Genomic DNA, 21,106 nt, shown 5'->3' on the forward strand with positions numbered 1-21,106 from the left:
CAGCTATGCATGCTGCAACTCCAAGGCACCGTTCATATATTTGACTATGCTGTGAACAGCGCCCCCTGGAGTTGTGCAACTGCATCCTTGACCATTAGCTTTGTGTTTTCACCAGGTGCCCTTCACAGGTAGGCTCCAATTTACTTCTCCTGCCTCATTACCTGCTGTTAGCTCCCCAATTCTCAGCCCAGTAAACCTGTCACCCTGTGCTCAAACATAAGGACCCATTCATTGACAAGCCCTTGATCTTTACAAGGGCTCCTTCTGCCCGGAACGTTCCTCTGACTCCTGCCTGGTACCACTTTTATTCATCCTTTAAGGCCCCGCCTAAAAGTCACCAGGTCTCAGAAGCTTTCTCACAAGCAGGGTTGCTCTGTCCTCACTGTCCTGGAGCACTTGGTAAATATTAGAAACTGAGCAGGCCGGGCGCGGTGGCTCAAGCCTGTAATCCCAGCACTTTGGGAGGCCGAGGCGGGTGGATCACGAGGTCAGAAGATCGAGACCATCCTGGCGAACACGGTGAAACCCCGTCTCTACTAAAAAAAATACAAAAAACTAGCCGGGTGAGTTGGCGGGCGCCTGTAATCCCAGTTACTCGGGAGGCTGAGGCCGGAGAATGGCGTAAACCCCGGAGGCGGAGCTTGCAGTGAGCTGAGATCCGGCCACTGCACTCCAGCCCGGGCAACAGCGCGAGACTCCGCCTCAAAAAAAAAAAAAAAAAAAAAAAGAAACTGAGCACAGTTTTGTGCGGCTCACACAGTTCATCTGCATACAAGCCTCCTTTGCTGAGCTAACTGTGAGTTCCTTGTGGTGGGATGGAATCTTATTCCTCTTGGCATGAGCTTGGGCTACTTGTGCTTGCTAGAAACACTTATGTCAAAGCCAGGTCGGAGCAGAACTCAATATCGTCAAAGACAGTTTGGGGCTGGGCATGGTGGCCCACACCTATAATCCCAGCACTTTGGGAGGCTGAGGCAGGAGGATCACTTGAGGCCAGAAGTTTGAGAACAGCTTGGGCAACATAGTGAGGTCCCCATCTCTATTATTTAAAAAAAAAGAAAGTTCAGAACACCAGGCATCCAGACCAAATTCAGGGTCCAGAAAATACCCTTGCCCACATCTGAGTACATCTTAGTACCCTGAGAATGGCATTAAACACACCAAAAGGTGACAGGGCCTCTGAAAGATTGGGGTGTGAATGTATGTTCCCTGACATAACCAAGACAACAGACTATAACGATTATCTGCACTGGGCTTTGATATGTGAGAGTAAAAACCAGAAAATGTAGCCCAGTTTCTCTTTTGAAATTCCTCCCGTCATTCAATTTGAATCTCATGTCTCTATGCTTTGTTTAAAACTAAATATCAAAAGTCTTCACTTCTGTTATCTCCCTGACAGTTCTTCAATACACTGTATTAAAAACTCTCTGAGGACCAAAAAAAAAAGCACTTTTATTTTTTTTGAGATGGAGTCTCGCTCTGTCTCCCAAGCTAGAGTGCAGTGGTGCAATCTCAGCTCACTGCAAGCTCCACTTCCCGGGTTCACACCATTCTCCTGCCTCAGTCTCCCAAGTAGCTGGGACTACAGGCATGTGCCACCACACCCGGTCATTTTTTTTTTTTTTTTTTTTTTAGTAGAGACAGGGTTTCATCCTGTTAGCCAGGATGGTCTCGATCTCCTGACCTCGTGATCCACCTGTCTTGGCCTCCCAAAGTGCTGGGATTACAGGCGTGAGCCACTGCACCTGGCCAACCTCAGCACTGTTGACGTTTGGGGTCGGGGGTGCTCTGTAGGATGCTCAACAGCATCTCTGGCCCCTACCTGCTGCAGGTACCTCCACCCACTAGAGATGCCAGTAGCACCTCCATCCAAATGTGACAATCAAGAATGTCTCCAGAAGACAGTAAAAAGATTAGCGGTTGTCCAGGCTCAGTGACTCACACCTGTAATCCCAGCACTTTATGAGGCCAAGGTGGGAGCACTGCCTGAGACCAGGAATTCAACACCAGCCTGGGCAACATGGCAAGACCTTGTCTCTGCAAAAAATCATGTTTAAGAATTAAATAGACACGTTGACATGTGCCTGTCAACAGGAGGCTGAAGTGGGAGGATCACTTGAGCCCAGGAGGTCCAGGCTGCAGTGATCCATGGTTGTGCCACTGCACTCCAGCCTGGGTGACAGAGTGAGACCCTATCTCAGAAAAAAAAAACAACAAAGATCAGTGGTTGCCAAGGGTTGGGGGGAGGAGGGATGAATAGGCAGAGCATAAAGGAATTTTAGAGCTTTGAAACTATTCTGAATGACGCTATACTGGTGGATACATGGGACATATATATAACTGCCAAAACCTAGAGAAAGTACAACACTGATGGTCAGCCTGAATGTAAACCGTGCTCTGTGGGTGACAGCGATGTGTCAGCGCAGCTTCTCCAGTTGTAACAAATGCCCCACTCCGGTGGGGGATGTTGATAGTAGGAGGGGCTGGGGGTGGTGCAGGGGAGTGTATGGGAACTCTCTACACCTTCTGCTCAACTTTGCTGTGAACCTAAAACCACTCTCCATAAATAAAGTCTATTTTTAAATGATTAATTTTAAGCGAGAGAAAGGTCTCTAGACAGTGCCAAATATCCCTGGGGGAAAGGGGGCAAATTATTTTTTACCCTGGGATAGACATTATTCTGCTCACAACTACATTTTTTAAACTGTGGTGAAATATATATAACATAAACTTACTGTGTTGACCGTTTCAGATGTACATTTCTGTGGCATCAAGCACATTCACAATGTTGTAGGGCCATCACCACCATTCATCCCCAGAACTTTTTCGTCACCCCAAACTGAAACTGAGTCCATCAAACAATCATTTCCCACTCCCCTCATTCCTCAGACCCTGGAAACTCCATTCTACTTTCTGTTTCCATGAAATCGCCTACTCTAGGTACCTCATATAAGTGGAATCATACAGTATTTACCCATTTTATTGTGACCGGTTTATTTCACTTAGCAAAATGTCCTCAGGGTTCACCCGTGTTGCAGCGTGTCAGAACCAGAATCCTTTCTAAGGCTGAGTAATAATACACTGTTGCATGTGGATAGACCTCATTTTGCTACTCCGTTCATCCACTGATGGACACGTGGGCTGCTTCCATCCTTGTCTGTTGTGAATAGTGCCGCAACAAACATGAGTGTGCAACGATCTGTTGGAGGCTCAGCTTTCTTTTTTTGAGACAAGGTCTCATTCTGTCACCCAGGCTGAAGTCCAGTGGTGCGATGACAGCTCACTGCAGCCTCGACCTCCCGGGCTCAAGCAATCCTCCCACCTCAGCCTCATGTGTAGCTAGGACTACAGACGCACATCACCAAGCCCAGGTTTTTTGTTTGTTTGTTTGTTTGTTTGAGATGGAGTCTCACCCTGTCGCCAGGCTGGAGCATAGTGGCACCATCTCGGCTCACTGCAAGCTCCGCCTCCCGGGTTCCCGCCATTCTCCTGACTCAGCCTCCCTAGTAACTCTGGGACTGCAGGCGCCCGCCACCTCGCCCGGCTAATTTTTTTTGTATTTTTAGTAGAGACGGGGTTTCACCGTGTTAGTCAGGATGGTCTCGATCTCCTGACCTCGTGATCCGCCCGCCTCGGCCTCCCAAAGTGCTGGGATTACAGGCGTGAGCCACCGTGCCTGGGATCTCGCCATGTTGCCAGGCTGGTCTTCAACTCCTAGACTCAAGCAATCCTCCCACCTCGTCCTCCCAAAGTGCTTGGATTATAGGCATGAGCCACGGCCCCCAGCTTGGAGTCCTAGCTTTCATGTCTTGTAAGTATGTACCCAGAAGCGGAATTGCTAAATACCTTGAAATGCGATCGTTTTCCCATCGCTTTTTACAACGGAGCGTGCGAGGTCAGGGTGAATTACTTGGCTAGCGGCAGACAGAGGGCAGCTGCCCTGTGGCTGCTCAGCTCTGGGCCGCAGCAGACGACAATCGAGGGCTCCCATCTGCCCTCTGCCGCGCACTGCCTGGGGCAAATTACTAAATCTCCCGGCCGACCACTCAGTTTCCCACTGTACACAAAGAGGATGATGAAAACGGCTGGTTGCTTTGAGGCAGGACATGTGGTGCTCAGAGCACGGCTCCTGTTCACGGTGAATGGTGCATCAGCACCAGCTCTCCTGAGTCCTAAAGCAGCCCTGGCACACTCCCAGGCCTGGCCGCCTTCTCCTCAGGACACATGGTGGCCACAGTGGACCCCGAGCAAAGCCAGCCCAGGGTCTAATCCTTCCTCCTCAGCTGCCCCATCCTGACCGAGTCTGCCCAAGAGAACACTCATCTCCCACTGCCCTTGCCCTTGCAACACGGCCTGGCCATGCCTCCCAATTCCAATTCCAGCCAAGGAACCGAGAGAGAAAATGGCTAGGTGCTGCTTTTCTTAAGACAGTATTGGGCCGGGCGCGGTGGCTCAAGCCTGTAATCCCAGCACTTTGGGAGGCCGAGACGGGCGGATCACGAGGTCAGGAGATCGAGACCATCCTGGTTAACACGGTGAAACCCCGTCTCTACTAAAAAATACAAAAAACTAGCCGGCCGAGGTGGCGGACGCCTGTAGTCCCAGCTACTCGGGAGGCGGAGGCAAGAGAATGGCGTGAACCCGGGAGGCGGAGCTTGCAGTGAGCTGAGATCCGGTCACTGCACTCCAGCCTGGGTGACAGCGCGAGACTCCGTCTCAAAAAAAAAAAAAAAAAAGACAGTATTTATTTCAGGTTTTTTTTTTTTTTTTTTTTTTTTTTTTGAGACTGAGTATCACTCTGTTGTCCAGGCTGGAGAGCAGTGGTGCGATCTTGGCTCACTACAGCCTCCTCCCAGGTTCAAGTCATTCTCCCACCTCAGCCCCCTGAGTAGCTGGGACTACAGGGGTGTGTCACTACACCCGGCTAATTTTTTTGTTTCATATTTTTAGTACAGATGGGGTTTCACCATGTTGACCAGGCTGCTCTCAAACTCCTGGCCTTAAGTAATCCGCCCCACCTCCCAAAGTGCTGGGATTACAGGTGTGAGCCACCGCGCCCCGCCTTTTATTTCAGTTTTTGAATAGGAAAGCATACATTTCAAAGTCCCAAGTATGAAAGGAGGTACGTGCATAGTTGTCCAGTTTCCCACCCCCCTCCCTTCTACCTGTCTCTCTCCTCTTCCAGCTTCACTTAAAGGCAAATGTTTGCTTTTTTGTCTGCTTCCTTGCCTTGCAAATACAACCAAATGTGTGTGTGTCTGTTTCCTTCCTTATTTTCTTACCCATGAGGCTGCCTATCAATACAGCTATATACTCTAGACCTATACGTGTTGTTCTTGTTCTGTTTTACTTAATATCCTTGACTTTTGGAGATCACTCCATACCTGTATGCACAGTGCTCCTCATTTCTTTTTTACTGCACGGTATTTGGGGATTTTTAGTTTTTAGAGAGAGGGTCTCACTCTTCACCTGTTCATAGTCCCACTGTGTTCCTCTGGCTGGTCTGAAAGAACTCCTGGGCTCAAGCAATCCTCCAGCCTCGGCCTCCCCAGGCACTGGGATTATAGGCATGAGCCACGCACCTGGCCTCACTGCACATTATCTGATTGTGCAGCTCTATTATAGATGCTCCAAACAGTCCCTTGTTGACGAATACTTGGGTTACTTCCAGTGTCTTATGATCATAAATAATGCCACAGTGAATAATTTTGTGCATGAGCCATTTTGTATTTATGCCTGATACCACTGGGGATAGATTTCCAGAAGTGGGATTGCCAGGTTGAAGGGTGATGATAAAATACGACTGCACTATATATTGCCAAATTCTCTGCAATGGAATTGTACCATTCGCCGTTGGGAAGCCTTTTTTGTTTGCCCTTTGCTCATTTTCCATCTCCCTTCTTCCTGCCTTCCTGCCAGAAGTTGATACTGGAAAGTACAGCAGCCATCCCACAACTATCAGGCTGCAAGTCACTCCCGTGAATGTCAGAGCTGGAAACCAGAAGAGCTCCCCAAGGCCTCTCCAGCCCACCGGCTCAGCCCTCCACTAACTGCCACTGAGCTTCTCGCCAGGGGAGGAACACAAACCCCTCACCCGTACGGCCCCAGTTATTCAGCTGCCTATTACGTACAGCCAAAGGCAATATAATAATTTAAATATTGAATAAGTTTAATTGAATTAAACTTGTTAAACAATGCTAACAATGTTTAAATTAGAGAATGTTAATGGGAAAGCCTGTAGCTCATTCGTTAGTTGGTACTTTCTACTGCAAGCTGAGCTGTCCAGTATGGTAGCCACTAGCCAGGTGTGACCGTTTAAATTCAAGTTAAATAAAATTAAAAATCCAGTGCCTCAGTGGCACTAGCTACATTTCAAGAGTTCAGGGGGCAAGGATTCTTGTGGTTGCTGTATTGGACAGCGCTTTATAGAACATCATCATCATGGCAGAAGGTTCTGCATTGCTGATATACAATTCAAGGTAGCACTGAGGGGTCACTCTAACTATTAACATTTAAGAGGGCAGGCACGGTGGCTCATGCCTGTAATCCCAGAACTTTTAGGGGCTGAGGCAGGGGGATCACTTAACTCCAGGAGGAAAAAAGAAAAGAAAAAAAAAAAAAAAACATTAAAAAAATCTCCATACTGATGACCTCCTATGTCTTCTGAAGTAGTGCTAGAAACATAACTCTTTGTGATATTAGGCTTATCTATCAATTGGTAAATCCAAGATGTGATCCACGTCGGCTTCTTCTTTTTTTTTTTTGAGATGGAGTTTCACTCTTGTTGCCCAAGCTGGAGTACAATGGTGTGATTTCCGCTCACTGCAACCTCTGCCTCCCAGGTTCAAGTGATTCTCCAGCCTCAGCCTTCCAAGTAGCTGGGATTACAGGTGCCTACCACCATGCCCAGCTAATCTTTGTATTTTTAGTAGAGATGGGGTTTCGCCATGTTGGCCAGGCTGGTCTCGAAGTCCTGACCTCAGGTGATCTGCCCTCCTCAGCTTCCCAAAGTGTTGGAACTACAGGCGTGAGCCACCGCACCTGGCCAGCTTCTTCCATTATTAAAAAAAATAAATTCCCTGCAATTTGTTCCATCCTCATCAAGGGCATCTGTGCTGCAAAACCCAGCCCTGCCAGCATTGCTCTCAAAGGTGTGGCTGTAACACAGTGCGAGTGCATCTTTCAGAAACAGAACTTACAGGCCAAGAGTATACATGTATGTGTAGACAAAACCAGAAAACACAATCCCCAGAAAGGACAAGCAGTGTGTTATAAAGAAGAGATGACTCCATCAATAAGGCAGAAAACAGCTTGGGACTATGAAAACCACCAGAGGACATTTCGGGGTGGGGAGCTCATAGCGGATGAGAGAGGGCTTCCCATCTCCACTTCAGTTCTGCAGGGAAAGGCAAGAGCTGAGATGTAGAAAGCAAGGAGGATGTTAGCAAGTTTCTGAAGCTTTGGGGGTCTTCACACAGTGAGGATGCCCATATTGTGTGATGAGATAAAGTGGAATCATCTGTCAGCCTGTCTGTTCGCATAGTTACGCTATTTATAGAAAATGTACCTCTTTCCCCATATAAAACACCATATGCCTCTTTTCTTACCTAATTAGGTGCAGAGTGTGTGGGTATCCTAGGGACCCATAACGTTTTCCCAGGTCTACGGCATGTAGTAGGAGGAAGCTCATGCCAGTGACTCAAGTGGCCGTTTTGGGTCCTTCTGTAGAACATTCTTCAGAGATGTCAGAGCAATTAGAAACCATATTAATGAATAAATAAAAAATGAGTTTTGACTCCTGCCATCTATAGCACCATGAGAAAGGAAAGGAACAAAGATATCAACATTTTTTGGACTCCAAAGACACCACTGCACACCTCTTCCTGCTTCCACCTGCTTATAGAGCCCGAGTTCCATGGTCTGCCCTTGTAATCACTACCTCACAACCACCCGTAATGCCCTTGCTGCCCCCTCCCTCGACAATCCTGTGTAACTCAGCCATCACCCACTCCATGTCTGCATCTGAACACTGGTAGGGAAAACCACCTGTGGCTGCAAGGGGCTGCGGGCGGGAGAATTGGCGCTATTGTCTAAGGAGGACAGAGTTTTGGTTTGGGAAGATGGACAAGTTCTGGACCTGGATGGTGGTAATGGTGGCACAACGAGAATGTACTTGATGCCACTGAACTGTATGCTTGAAAATGGTTCAGGGCCGGTCACGGTGGCTCACACCTGTAATTCCAGCACTTTGGGAGGCCAAGGCAGGTGGATCACCTGAGGTCGGGAGTTCGAGACCAGCCTGGCCAACATAGTGAAACCCTATCTCTACCAAAAAATACAAAAATTAGCCGAGTGTGGTGGCACACCCTTGTTATCTCAGCTACTCAGGAGGCTGAGGCAGGAGAATCTCTTGAAACCAGGAGGCAGAGGTTGCAGTGAGCCAAGATCAAGCCACTGCTCTCCAACCTCTGGGTGACAGAGTGAGACTATGTCTCAAGAAAAAAAAAACAAGATAAATTTTATGTTATGTATATTTCACCACAATTTGTAAACAGTGTTTAAAAAGACACTTGCGGCCGGGCGCAGTGGCTCAAGCCTGTAATCCCAGCACTTTGGGAGGCCGAGACGGGCGGATCACGAGGTCAGGAGATCAAGACCATCCTGGCTAACAAGGTGAAACCCCGTCTCTACTAAAAAATACAAAAAACTAGCCGGGCAAGGTGGCGGGCGCCTGTAGTCCCAGCTACTCGGGAGGCTGAGGCAGGAGAATGGCGTAAACCCGGGAGGCGGAGCTTGCAGTGAGCTGAGATCCGGCCACTGCACTCCAGCCTGGGTGACAGAGCAAGACTCCGTCTCAAAAAAAAAAAAAAAAAAAAAAAAAAAAAAAAAGACACTTGCCAGGCGTGGTGGCTCACGCCTGTAATCCCAGCACTTTGGGAGGCCAGGGCGGGCGGATCACAAGGTCAGGAGTTCGAGACCAGCCTAGCCAACATGGTGAAACCCCATCTCTACTAAAGATACAAAAACTTAGCTGGGCATGGTGGCACACACCTGTAATCCCAGCTACTTGTGAGGCTGGGGCAGGAGAATCACTTGAACCCAGGAGGCGGAGGTTGCAGTGAGCTGAGATCGTGCCATTACAATCCCGCCTGGGCGACAGGGTGAGACTTCATCTCAAAAAGATAAATAAATAAAATAAATAAATAAAAAGACACTCACCATTGTTGGCTGGCCTCATTTTAAATTCTGGTATATAAATAGGTAGTGGACCATTGGCCCTGGCCATCAATACTAACACATTTCCTCAGTTTTTCACTTCTCCACTCTCCAGATGTTTCTCCTGTCTCCCTCCTACACCCTTATCTCTTTCCTCCAGTAAGCTTTCAGTGAGAATACTGGAGCAATCCCACAGAAGCCCCCTTATCTTCCTATCCACGAAGCTACAAGCCCACCCTTACCTCCAGCCTTAGTCTATCCCTCCCTCTTGCTATTAGGGCTGAAACGTCCTGCTCTTATAAAAAACCAGCCTGTGGAGGCCGGGCACAGTGGCTCACACCTATAATCCCAACACTGTGGGAGGCCAAGGTGGAAGGATCACTTGAGCCTAGGAGTCCGAGGCTGTAGTAAGCTATGATTGTGCCACTGTGCTCCAGCTTGGGGAACAGAGCAAGACCCTGTCTCAAAAAAACAAAACGAAACAAAACAAAAACCCCGGCCTTCAAGGTGGTGGGGGTAGGGGGACAACTGCTTACTGGTCACAGAGTATTTGGGTTTGGGGTGATGAAAAAATGTTGGAACTAGCACAATATGGTCGTACTATATTGTGAATGCAATTAATGCCACTATTGTGTACACTTAAAAACAGTTAAAATGCACATTTCATATTATATATATTTTACCACCAAAAAAATATATATATATTTAACCTGAGCCCCTTGACTTGGGCTCTGATCCCACCGTGCTCAAGGACTTGATTCCTACACAGCTCTCTTTTGCTCCAGCACCGGCAACCTCTCCATCTCTCTCTGCCTCCCCGTGACCCTTCAAGGCCACTTGGACCAGGACCAGCATCTGAACACACCCTGCATCTCTTGCCTGTAAAAAACTCCTGCAACCTGCTGCCCCACAGGCTCCTGCTTGGACTCTGCCCCTTCCCAGCCCTCTGGGACACTGTCCAGGTTTTACTATCCCTGGCTTCACCCACCCACCCAATCAGCCTTCCACCCTCACCTGTCCACAAACCGTGCATAGCAGTGTCATTGGAAAACTCTGTGTCCCTCCATCAAGCGAGCTCTCAGCCTTCCAGATACACTTTTGACTTCCATGACCTCAACCTTCCCTAGTTTATCTCCTGTCTCACAGACAGCTACTCTGGATCTTTCTCTGGTCCTTCCACTTCCTGCTAAAATGCCTCCAGGACTCTCTGCTGGGCTGCTTCTCTTGTGGGCTCACACAATATCCCTAGGTGATGTGAGTTTAAATACTCATGGTTTTAAATATCAATAAAACCCAATATGCCCTAAAGCTTCCAAATGTACACCTCTAGCCCTCACTCTTCCTGGTCTCCAGATTTTATATCCTCCCATCTACCTGGCATCTCCACATAAATAAATAACTTCCCGTCCCAAATCAGCTCCTGCCCCTACTCATGGTGCGGCTCCCGCCACCAGCTGCTGGAGTCAGGTCAGGGTCCTTTCCTTCATCCTTCTCCACCGCACCTCTCTCTGTGGATTCAGCAAGTGCTGCCACCTGCTCATCTAAAACGTGGCCCGGACCTGTGCGCTGTTCTCCGTCCCATTCCCCCATCATCTGGAGCACTGCAATGGCTTGCTCCCAGGACATCCGGCCCCGACTCTCATCCCACACAACAGCCAAACCCCTCCTCCAAATATTAAATAACATTATTTCATGCCCCAGCTTAAACCCCTCCAGTGGCTTTCCCTGGCCCTACAGTAACATCTCAACTCACAATATGGTCACAGTCCAGTCTCCATCTCTCAGCCTCATCTTGAACCACACTCTTGTTCCCTGTGGTCTGGCCACACAGGCCATCCCGCTGGCCCCCTGACTCAGTGGTTTTCAATCAGAGGTGATTTTGCCTCACAGAGGGCATCTGGCAATGTCTGGAGAAATGTTTTTTCTTTTCTTTTCTTTTCTTTTTTTTTTTTTTTTTTTGAGGCAGAATCTCATTCTGACATCCAGGCTAGAGTGTAGTGGCGTGATCACAGCTCACTGCAGCCTCTACCTCCTGGGCTGAAGCCATCCTCTTGCCTCAGCCTCCCAAGGAGCTGAGACTACTATTTTGTAGAGAGAGGGTCTTGCGATGTTGCCCAGGCTGGTCTCAGACTACTAGGCTGAAGCCATCCTCCCACCTCAGCTTCCTAAGGGATTACAGGCATGAGCCACCATGCCCAGCCTGGAGACATTTTTGACTGTCACAGTTTGGAAGGGAGGAAGCTGTTGCTGGCATGTAGTCAGCAGGGGCCAGGGATGCTGCTAAACATCCTATAAGGCAGAGGAAAGCCCCCCCTTAAAATGTTAGGTCAATCTAACATCGATGTAACATATTATTATTATTACTATGATCATTTTTCTAAAAATCCTACCTAAGGCTTTACTCAGAAATATGATATGCCTTTTAATATAGATGAAAGGAGTTAGAGAAGTCATTTTTTACCTACATGTTTCAGAGAAGAGAAGGCAGGAGTGTGGCTGAGAGCTGGGTCCTGGCACTGGGCGGAGCCAGTCACACATCTGTTTCTGCAGCAGGTCAGGGAAAAACAGGCCTTAGCCTAGGCAACATTCGTCTCTACAAAAACAATTTTAAAAAGTAGCCAGACATGGTGGTGTGCACCTGTGGTCCCAGCTACTTGGGAGGCTGGGCAGGAGGACCGCTTGAGCCCAGAAGGTCGAGGCTACAGTGAGCCATGAGCACGCAACTGCCCTTCAGCCTGGGCAAGAGAGCAAGACTTTGTCTCAAAAAAAAAAAAAAAAAAAAAAGTAAAAAAGGCAGAGCCAGAGGCAGCGTCCATCCCCAAAAGGAAATGCCAAGAAAACAGCCTGTCCTCACTTATTGAAAGGAAAAAATGATTTCCTTTTACTGTTTAGTCTAATAAGCAGGAATCTGGAAACCTCTGGCTCCATGCTCTGCATTGTGATGTTGGGGAAATTCTGCAGGACTTTCAAGCCATCAAAAGCCAAGAAAAAAAAAATCCCAGAGAGGCAAAATTGGGGTGAGCTGTCACTAAGAATGTACTTAATTTGTGGCTATTTCAAGGTATGACATTCCATATTTTCTTAGCCTCATCCCAGCTTTCTTTTCTTCCCTCCCAATTATAAGACTAAGCAGAAGAATGAGACTCTCCTAGAAACAATAACGAAAGGGATTCTGAATGAACTGAGCAACTTTCACAGGAAAAGCACTGTGTTAACCATTGTGTGGTCCCCGAAGCGGAAATGAGGTAGGGAGGCCCGTGTCCTGCCTGAGACGTCAGCCCCTCTCACCTCCATGGGCTTTCACGCCCCTTACATGTATTGATTCATTATCCACACAGTGGAATATTACTCAGCCATAACAAGGAATGAAGTTCTGATGCATACAACAGCATGGATGAACCTTGAGGACATTATGCTGAGTGAAATAAGCCAGACACAAAGGAACAAATACTATATAATTCCACTTAAATGAGATCCCTAGAGTAGTCACATCCAGAGAGACAGAAAGTTGAACGGAGATGGCCAGGGGCTAGGGGAGAAGAAATGAAGAACTATCATTTCACGGGTAAAAAGATTCTGTTTGGGAAGAAGAAAACATTGTGGTGATGGATGATGTGATGATTGCACAGGAATGTGAATATACTCGATACCACTGAATTGTTCGCTTAAAAGTTTTACTCCTCGCAGGTGCCCCAGAAGAGCATTCCCGTATAAAGGTCAAGGTCAACAATGGCTGAGCACCAACACCCAAAGCGGCCTCTGGTGTATAAGGAGACCACACCCAGGGGAGGAAGGGCAGAGCTAGGGCTGGGAAGGACTGAATTTGGAACCCAGGGTGGAATCAAGCTGAAGAAGGCCAAAGCTTCTGCTATCTTCTGGTCAAGAACACGATTAAGAGCCCAGGAGAAAAAGAAAGGAGGCCCCAGCGTCTCAGCTCTGTGGGGTAAAGAAAGCGGAAGACAGAGTGGGTGAGAGCTCGCCTGAGCTAGGGAAAGTGTTGGGAAAAAAGTAGAGTCCAGAGGGGACAAAAGAAAGAAACTGTGGTGCAGTGGTGAGTGGGGGCTGAAAAGCTCCTGCTGGGGAGGGGAGGAGGCTGGGAGAGAAGAAAACAAGGCTGTGGGCTGTAGCAAGTGCCGCTGTTGGCAGGAGGGGAGGAGGCTGGCTGTATGCTTGTCTGGCTACCGCCCAGAAAACTTGAACTCAAAGGAGTCGTTTGAGTTTAATACTCCCTCAGGACTGTGGAAGAGGAAAAAAGGAAGGGAGAAAAACGTCAAAAGTCTCCAGAGGCAGGAGCATTTTGTTTTAAAGGACTACCTCTTCGGCCTGTCCCTAATTTTCTGGGGTTTGTTCCTGGTTTAAAAGGAGAAGTTTTATGTCACCTGTGAGAGTCTGCATTTTTGTGGGATTCAAATATTCCTTAATTAGGTGTTGTCTCTTTACAGAAAGAAAAGACGCCTTTTATTTCCTTTTACTTTGCTATTTTAATTTACTCCCTTTCGTGTCTAATAACTAGGTAGGGGAATGTGAAACAGCTGCTGTAAAATATGACAAACCCTGCTCCCTGGGAACACTGAGAAGGAACTATCCCCCATCCCAGGGAAGAGCGCCTGCCTCCCTGCCCAGTCCCAGACCCGGCAAACCCTGTACAGGACAGTGCTCCCTCTCCCTGCTCTTTTGGTTGGGGGGTGGGGGGATGTTTGAATGAGAAGGACAGTCACTGGGTTGCTGGGAATCATACATCCACCTCCCGCAAGTGGCCTGTCTGTCCCTTTCCTTAGGCGTCACCGTTCCCAGGAGGGTTGAGACTACTTTATCCAAAACTCGGGAATTTGCCCCTGTGAAACTCCAGAAAATCAGGGGGAAAAAAATCAGAACAAAAAAAAAGCAGCAGAAGTGGCCAGGAAATGTTTGACCTTGGTCTACTGGGTCCTGACTGGTGTTCTTATTGTGTTCTCAGTTCGAGAAAAATGACAGAAAAGGGAAAGGGGTTGTATGCCGCTTTTCTACTGCCACAAATGTAAGGGTGGGCATACACCCTGTCTAGTTCGCGGTCAACCCTTCAGCAAAGCATCAGTAGTTGTCTGTGAATTGCAGAAGCTTCCCAAGGGATCTGGAACACAAATTTGCAGGGCAGCCCAGGGCACCGGTTTCCGTCTCCTGAGCTGAGTATGATGCTTATGCGCTCATTTTGCTGGCAAAAGAGCCTGTCATAAAATGTAATACTGACTATAAAACAAATCAGTGCTTTGAAACGACTTGCTTCAGATGTTTTCATAAATCCCTAATGGCTCAGGCACTGCCTGCTATTGATAATATCAATGTGTTAATAGTTCCTCTGAAGCAGGAGCACTGGGTAGGTCTGAACACACACACACACACACACACACACACACACACACACACACACAAAGATGGGAAGGCCACGAAACTGGAAGACAATGGTTTGGCTCTCCCTTGAATTCTAGCTGCACTTTGCTGACCTCGGAAAGCCAGAGCCAAGTGAGAAAGCTGATAGTCTAAATCCATGGCTGGAGCTCCCCCTTTAAAGTGTTTTAAATTCCTTAATAAAAAGTGTATTATATAGGTACACATGTACACATAAAAGCATGTAAGCACATCAGTGTTCACAGCACCATTATTCACAGTAGCCAAAAGGTAGAAACAACCTGTGTCCATCAACGGAAGGAGGAATCCACAAAATGTGGTCTATACGCACAGTGCGCTACTACTCAGCCATAACAAAGAATGAAGTTCTAATGCATACTACAGCAGGGATGAACCTTGAGGACATTATGCTGAGTGAAATAAGCCAAGCACAAAGGGACAAGTACAGAATGATCCCACTTAGATGAGATCCCAGAGTAGTCACATTCAGAGACACAAAAAGTTGAATGGAGATCGCCAGAAGCTAGGGGAGAAGAAATGAGGAACTATTGTTTCATGTACAAAGATTCAGTTTGGGAAGATGAAAACATTCTAGAAACGAATGGTGTGATGACTGCATGGGAATGTGAATGTACTCGATGCCACTGAATTGTATGCTTAAAAATAGTTGAAGCCAGGTGTGGTGGCTCACACCTGCAGTCCCAGCTACTTGGGAGGCTGAGGCAGGAGGATCACTTGAGCCCAGGAGTTTGAGGCCAGCCTGGGCAACACAGTGAGACCCCATCTCTTAAAAATGATTGAAATGGTAAATTTTATGTTATATACATTTTACCACATTTTTTTTTCTTTTTTGAGACAGAGTCTCACTCTGTTGCCCAGGCTGGAATGCAGTGGCACAATCTCAGCTCACTGCAACCTCCCCCTCCCGAGTTCAAGCGATTCTTGTGCCTCAGCCTCCCGAGTAGCTGGGACTACAGGTGCAGACCACCATGCCCGGCTAATATTTTGTATTTTTAGTAGAGACCAGTTTTCGCCGTGTTGGCCAAGCTGCTCTCAAACTCTTGGCTTCAAGTGGTCTTCCTGCCTTGGCCTCCTAATATGCTGGGATTATAGATGTAAGCCACCATGCCTGGCCTTACCACAGTTTTTTTAAATGATGGGGAAAACATGCAAGCAATGGATATTAGGCTTGTCTACAACTTCCTGTGTCCTCTTCTACTGTGCCCCGAAATAGGGCCCACAGCTCTGCCTCTAGGGCCTCAGAGCACCCAGCTCCCAGGAAAGTTGTTACTCAGTTGAGCCTAAGAAGTTTTGTGTCTGCCGTTCCGCAGACAGTCATGGAGCCAAAGAAACCTTCCTATTAAAACTTTGAAACCCCGTCTCTACTAAAAAATACAAAAAACTAGCCGGGCGAGGTGGCGGGCGCCTGTAGTCCCAGCTACTCGGGAGGCTGAGGCAGGAGAATGGTCTAAACCCGGGAGGCGGAGCTTGCAGTGAGCTGAGATCCGGCCAGAGCAAGACTCTGTCTCAAAAAAAAAAAAAAAAAAAAAAAAAAACTTCATTCCAATCTCAAAAGAAACTTAAGGGCCAAGCAGGATATTATACTTTTCATGATGCAATTTCTTGGCTTCTTTTTTTGTTTTTTTTAAACCAAGTCTAGTTCTGTCACCCAGGCTGGAGGGCAGTGGCACAATCTTGGCTCACTGCAGTCTCTGCTTCTTGGGTTCAAACAATTCTTGTGCCTCAGCCCCCCAAGTAGCTGGGACTACAGGCTTGCGCCACCATACCCAGCTAATTTTTGTATTTTTAGCAGAGATGGGGTTTTGCCATGTTGCCCAGGCTGGTCTTGAACTCCTGACAAAAAGCAATCCGCCGGCCTTAGCCTCCCAAAGTGCTGGGATTACAGGTGTGAGCCACCACACCCAGCTTCTGCTTCCTTCTTAACAGGCATCACTCCAATTGGAGGAGTCGGAGAAAAATAAATACTCCAATCTTGCCAGGGGCCAAAGACACTAAAGTTCTTGGAAGACACATTTCTGTCTCTGGACGACTCCAGTCCTCTGCTTTATGGAGTGGATATAAAGGATCTGGGCGTTGAAGGCTAGAAATCGCAGGAGGCGTGGCCAAGGAGGGGTGGCTAACAGGCAGTGGTTTTCCTGGACTCGTCTTGTGTCTCTAGGTGCTCTTTCTCCCTGAGAAAAGATGCCTGGAATCACTTCATGGTTCTGTCCTGCGCAGGTATGAACAAGGACCCAGCAGTGCTGCCGGTTCTGAGAACACGGAGCAGTGGCCTAGCAGCGGCCAGGACTCGCCCAGAAGTTTCTGTCAGGAACACAACAGACTCTTGCCCTAGGCCACAGTTTGTTCTAATGCGTGCTCTTTCTGGTCAGTTTACTTAAAAAACGGCCAGAGCAGTCAAACCTTTGCCCTCGCCCCTAAAAGGGGACAAACATTGGCATAGTTCCTCCCTTCCAAGGCTCCCCTGGGCCCTCCCTGAAATATCCCATACATGTCATTATCCGAAATCACCCTGCTACAAACTCCAGGCTCCTGCTGCATGGGCTTTTATGTCAGTGCCAAACGTTCTTCTTTGCACCAGGTCAGGAGGATGAAACTCATGACTGGTGACAAGACAAGCCCTCCCAGAGAGAGGAGGACAGTCTGTGAGCATGATCCTGTTAGTTTTCAGACTGGTGAGTCCAGTGGCAAGGACCCTGGAAGGGTCCCATACGCCCTGCATGGGGAGCTCTCCTGAAAGGGTGCAGGGAACACAGCTCCGGCCTCCCACTGGTCCAAGGAGGGCCTCAGGTGGGACTGCCAAGGGGCCTGCAGTCCAGTAAAGAGAGAATCAGAGCAGAGCCTGATTAATAAACAGAACCTAGCCAGATAATGGCTTAAAAGCTGTTAGGACTTGGATTGGGAAGAAAGACGCATAATATGAATATGACTAAGAAAACTTCGCAGTCAGTATCCAGATTTTCTAAATCAACTACTTCAACAAATTCTCTTCCAGCTCATAAAATGTCCCCTGACGTGTCTTCCTTTCTCTAAACGATGCTATTTTATTAAATGGTGTAGGAGGTGGGAGAGAGGGGAGGAGTAGAGAGAGAAGTCATGGGTGAACATTTCAATTTTATTTTCATTGTAGCTTTTCTCAGTCTTGCTTCCTTCACCGCTGTCCTAAATTTGGCTAGGTCTGATAATTTCCAAGGTGGGATTTAGAGATGCTATAATTTGTGTGTGTGCACCTGTCTGATCAATATATATTTAGCATAGGTATTCTGTACACTGGAGCAGAAAGATGCACAACAGACTCAAAGGAGTATTTGTGTTTATCATGTTAGGCTCCCAGGTATTTTTAAGAAAATCATATTTGGCTTTATGCTTTAAGATTTCCTTTTCCTGGTAATTCTTCCTGAAGCCTGACCATTGTAACTTCTTCAGCTCAGACTCACTGGGGATGGGGGAAGAGGATTATGCAAAGCTACAAACCACTTTTTATATTTTAAAAGGTGCTCCTCCCAGATTGTTGACTGGCTGGTTGATGGTCCTTATCTGGATCTATTTCCTGTTTTTTAGGCTGACCCAAACTCTCAGACCATGGCAGGGTGAGCTGCAGCTGGGCAGCTCAAGGAGCTCTGCCATGCTGGGGAGGGGGGCTGGAGGGAAGCTTTTTTCTTTTTTCTTTTTTTAGACTGAGTCTTGCCCTATCGCCCAGGCTGGAGTGCAGTGGCGCCATCTCGGACTGCAACCTCCACCTCCCTGGTTCAAACTATTCTTCTGCCTCAGCCTCCCGAGTAGCTGGAATTACAGGCATGCACCACCAGGCCCAGCTAATTTTTGTATAGTTTGTAGAGATGGGGTTTCACCATGTTGCCCAGGCTGGTCCTGACCTCAAGAGATCCTCCCGCCTCAGCCTCCCAAAGGGCTGGGATTACAGGCGTGAGCCACCGCACCAGGCCAAGAAAGCCTATTTTCAAAGAGGATCCTAGTTGCTCCTGCCTCTCCAATCCTTGTGTCCTGCAGGCAAAGGATACCTAGGACCCTGGGGTAGAGGTCAAATGACCTGGGAATCAACTTTGCAGAAAATGAGGCTAGGGAGAGGAACAGATTGGATGTCTGATGGTGAGACCTGAGGAAAGGTCGAAGCAAGAAGACTAGGAGAGTGAGACAGCTGCAGGCTTAGGACACCCTCCTGAGAGCCCAAAGCACTGTGGTGGAGTTGGCTCCCCAGACTGGAGGCCTCAGGAGAGCTGGCAACAGGCTCCCCAGCAAGCTAAGCTCCCACTCCTGGGAGTACGACCACCCTCGCGCACGTGTGCACCCAAACACAGCCAGAGCCAGCGGACTCCAGGTCTGGGGCTGTCCAGAGAGGCCTGGGGGCCACACCCCAGCCCTCTGCCTCCCCACCCCCGCTCCAGGATGGACCCTGTCTCACCATAGGGCCACAGAACCCTCTTCGGGCCCACCAGAGTACAAACACTCCAGACACTGATTAGATCTTTACTGAAACCACTGGTTAGAAAATCCGCAAGGCAACCACCGCCTTCACACATTCCCTGCCTGCAAGTATTAACCCAGATCAGCCAGGCCTGGCCATCAGAACCAAGGAAGAAATTCAGGACCCGGTCCTCAAAAGCTCACAGCCCCAGGAAGTCTAAGAGACTGACCTCAAGGATCCCCAGGGGCCACTGTTTCTTCTGGAAGCCGTCTCAAGGGGCGTTTTTCCCCCACGGCCTTTCCTCACCTCACAGTTGTTCACATTCGCCTGTTCCTGGGGAATCCAGGCCGGGTCATCAATGACCCCTCGCCTCCCCGCCCTCCTCCATTTCCTGAGCTGGGATAACCCCAGAAGTTGAGCGTTTCCTGTGCTGGAAGGACTTCCAGCTTGGAGCGGAAATCGGGGCCAGGGCAAGGACGCAGGGGCGTGTCGCCCACGTTTCTGGCCCGGCGAGCCGCAACTCCTTGGATGTAAACGAGATTTGGCCGGCGCTGCGGCGTGTGGGGAAAGATGATTACACTCGAAAGGAATCACGACTCCTTGCGGAGCCATTACTCGTGCCGCTCCGCACGCGCAGGTTCTGGCCCGGCTTTCGCAACTCTCCCCTCCTCGCTAACCACTCGCTAGTAATTTGTGGGCCGCAGTGGAGCTGCGCCCGGGGCTGCAGCCCCCCAATTAAAGCACTTTTGCAGCCCGGACACCCAGCGAGCTGCCTCCGCGCACCACAGGCCGGCACCTCCTGCTCCCACTCCCCTCTCTCCGCCCAGCCCTGGGTAGCTGAAAAGGATGGATTTCACGCACTTCCTGCGCGCGCACACACACGTGCACACATGGACATACACTTGCACACACGCACAACGCGCATTCCCCCTCCAATGCCGCCCGCACACGTGCGCGAGCCTGGACGTTTCTTTTGTGCTCGTTTTGCAGGCCCGGCGCTCCTGCTCCTGGTTTTCTCCTTTCTCTCCTTCATCTCTTCTTCCTTCGCAACTTTCCTTCTGGACCCCCCGGGCTGGCTCCTGCCCCTCTGCCCCGGTGGCGCCCTCGCCTATTCCGTCCGGGAGGAACGGGGACCGTGGAGTTGCGCCCTGCACGCCCAGCGAGGGCCGAGTTCTGGAGCGGTTGGGACCAAAGGGCTGGCCTCCGGCCTGCGCCCTGTTTGTTTTCCTTTCGCCCCCTGAATACTAGATTGAGACGTAAAGATTACCCGGGCCGAATAATGCCGGGAGTCAACACTCGAGCAAACAAAAGTGCTTGCACAACTAGTCAACCCCGCTGGGACCCGGGCCGCAGGCTGGGGGAGAGAACGCGCTCCTCGCTGCTAATTACAAATAAATGATGATGTGCTCACTAAGTAATTGATTTAATGAAGTTCCTATGAAACTATTAAACCCGGGTGGAGGTCAGGCTGGAGGCGCCCCAGAGCGCCCATTGTGGGCTGTTTAACTCCACCAGGCTCCTCGGAAAGACATCGGGGCTAATAGGTGAAGTCACAGCTGCTCGCGCTGACTTCTCGGAGCGCCCGGCCGGCCGCGGGCACCCTCGCGCCCTCTTCCTGTCGCGCCCTTGTGCCCCGCCGCCCGCGCCCCGCGCGGGCCAGCTTACCCACGCCACTCCCAGCCCCGTCGCCAGCTCCCGAGGGACTCTCCAAAGGGATCCCGGATCTCGTTAAGAGCGGGAAGTTGAGCACTGAACTTGTGCGCTCCGCCAGCAGTCGGCAGCGTGCACCGCCGCCCACCCCTCCCTCCTCACTCCACCCCCGCCACTTCGTGCAGGAACTCCAACCAGTGTGCCACGTAGGGTGCTCGCGAGCTCTTGGCAAGGTGCCTGAATCCCGAGCGTGTGCCCAGTGCACTGGCTGGGGCGGGGCTGAGGGGGTTGAATTGCGCGTGAGTGTGTATAAGTGTGTGTGAGGTGGGTGTATGCGCACGCCAGAGCGTGCATTCCGGGCCAAAAGGCCATCTTTCTGCATTCGTTATCCTGGCCTGGGCCCTGTTCATGCAA

The 21,106-nt window shown here is 49.3% G+C and overlaps 1 long non-coding RNA gene across 2 annotated transcripts in view; it reads right to left on the reverse strand.

The window, feature by feature from the left end:
* LOC126940232 (uncharacterized) overlaps window positions 1–20,797 on the reverse strand; it is a 125,834-nt gene extending 105,037 nt beyond the window's left edge. For both annotated transcript variants that reach the window (XR_007720678.1, XR_007720677.1), the window contains exon 1: window positions 20,708–20,797. This is a non-coding gene — a long non-coding RNA (uncharacterized LOC126940232). The remainder of the gene's footprint in view (window positions 1–20,707) is intronic.
* Between the last annotated feature and the right edge of the window lie 309 nt (window positions 20,798–21,106).

The sequence above is a fragment of the Macaca thibetana genome, chromosome 17, assembly GCF_024542745.1.
Source record: "Macaca thibetana thibetana isolate TM-01 chromosome 17, ASM2454274v1, whole genome shotgun sequence".
Lineage (NCBI taxonomy): Eukaryota > Metazoa > Chordata > Mammalia > Primates > Cercopithecidae > Macaca > Macaca thibetana.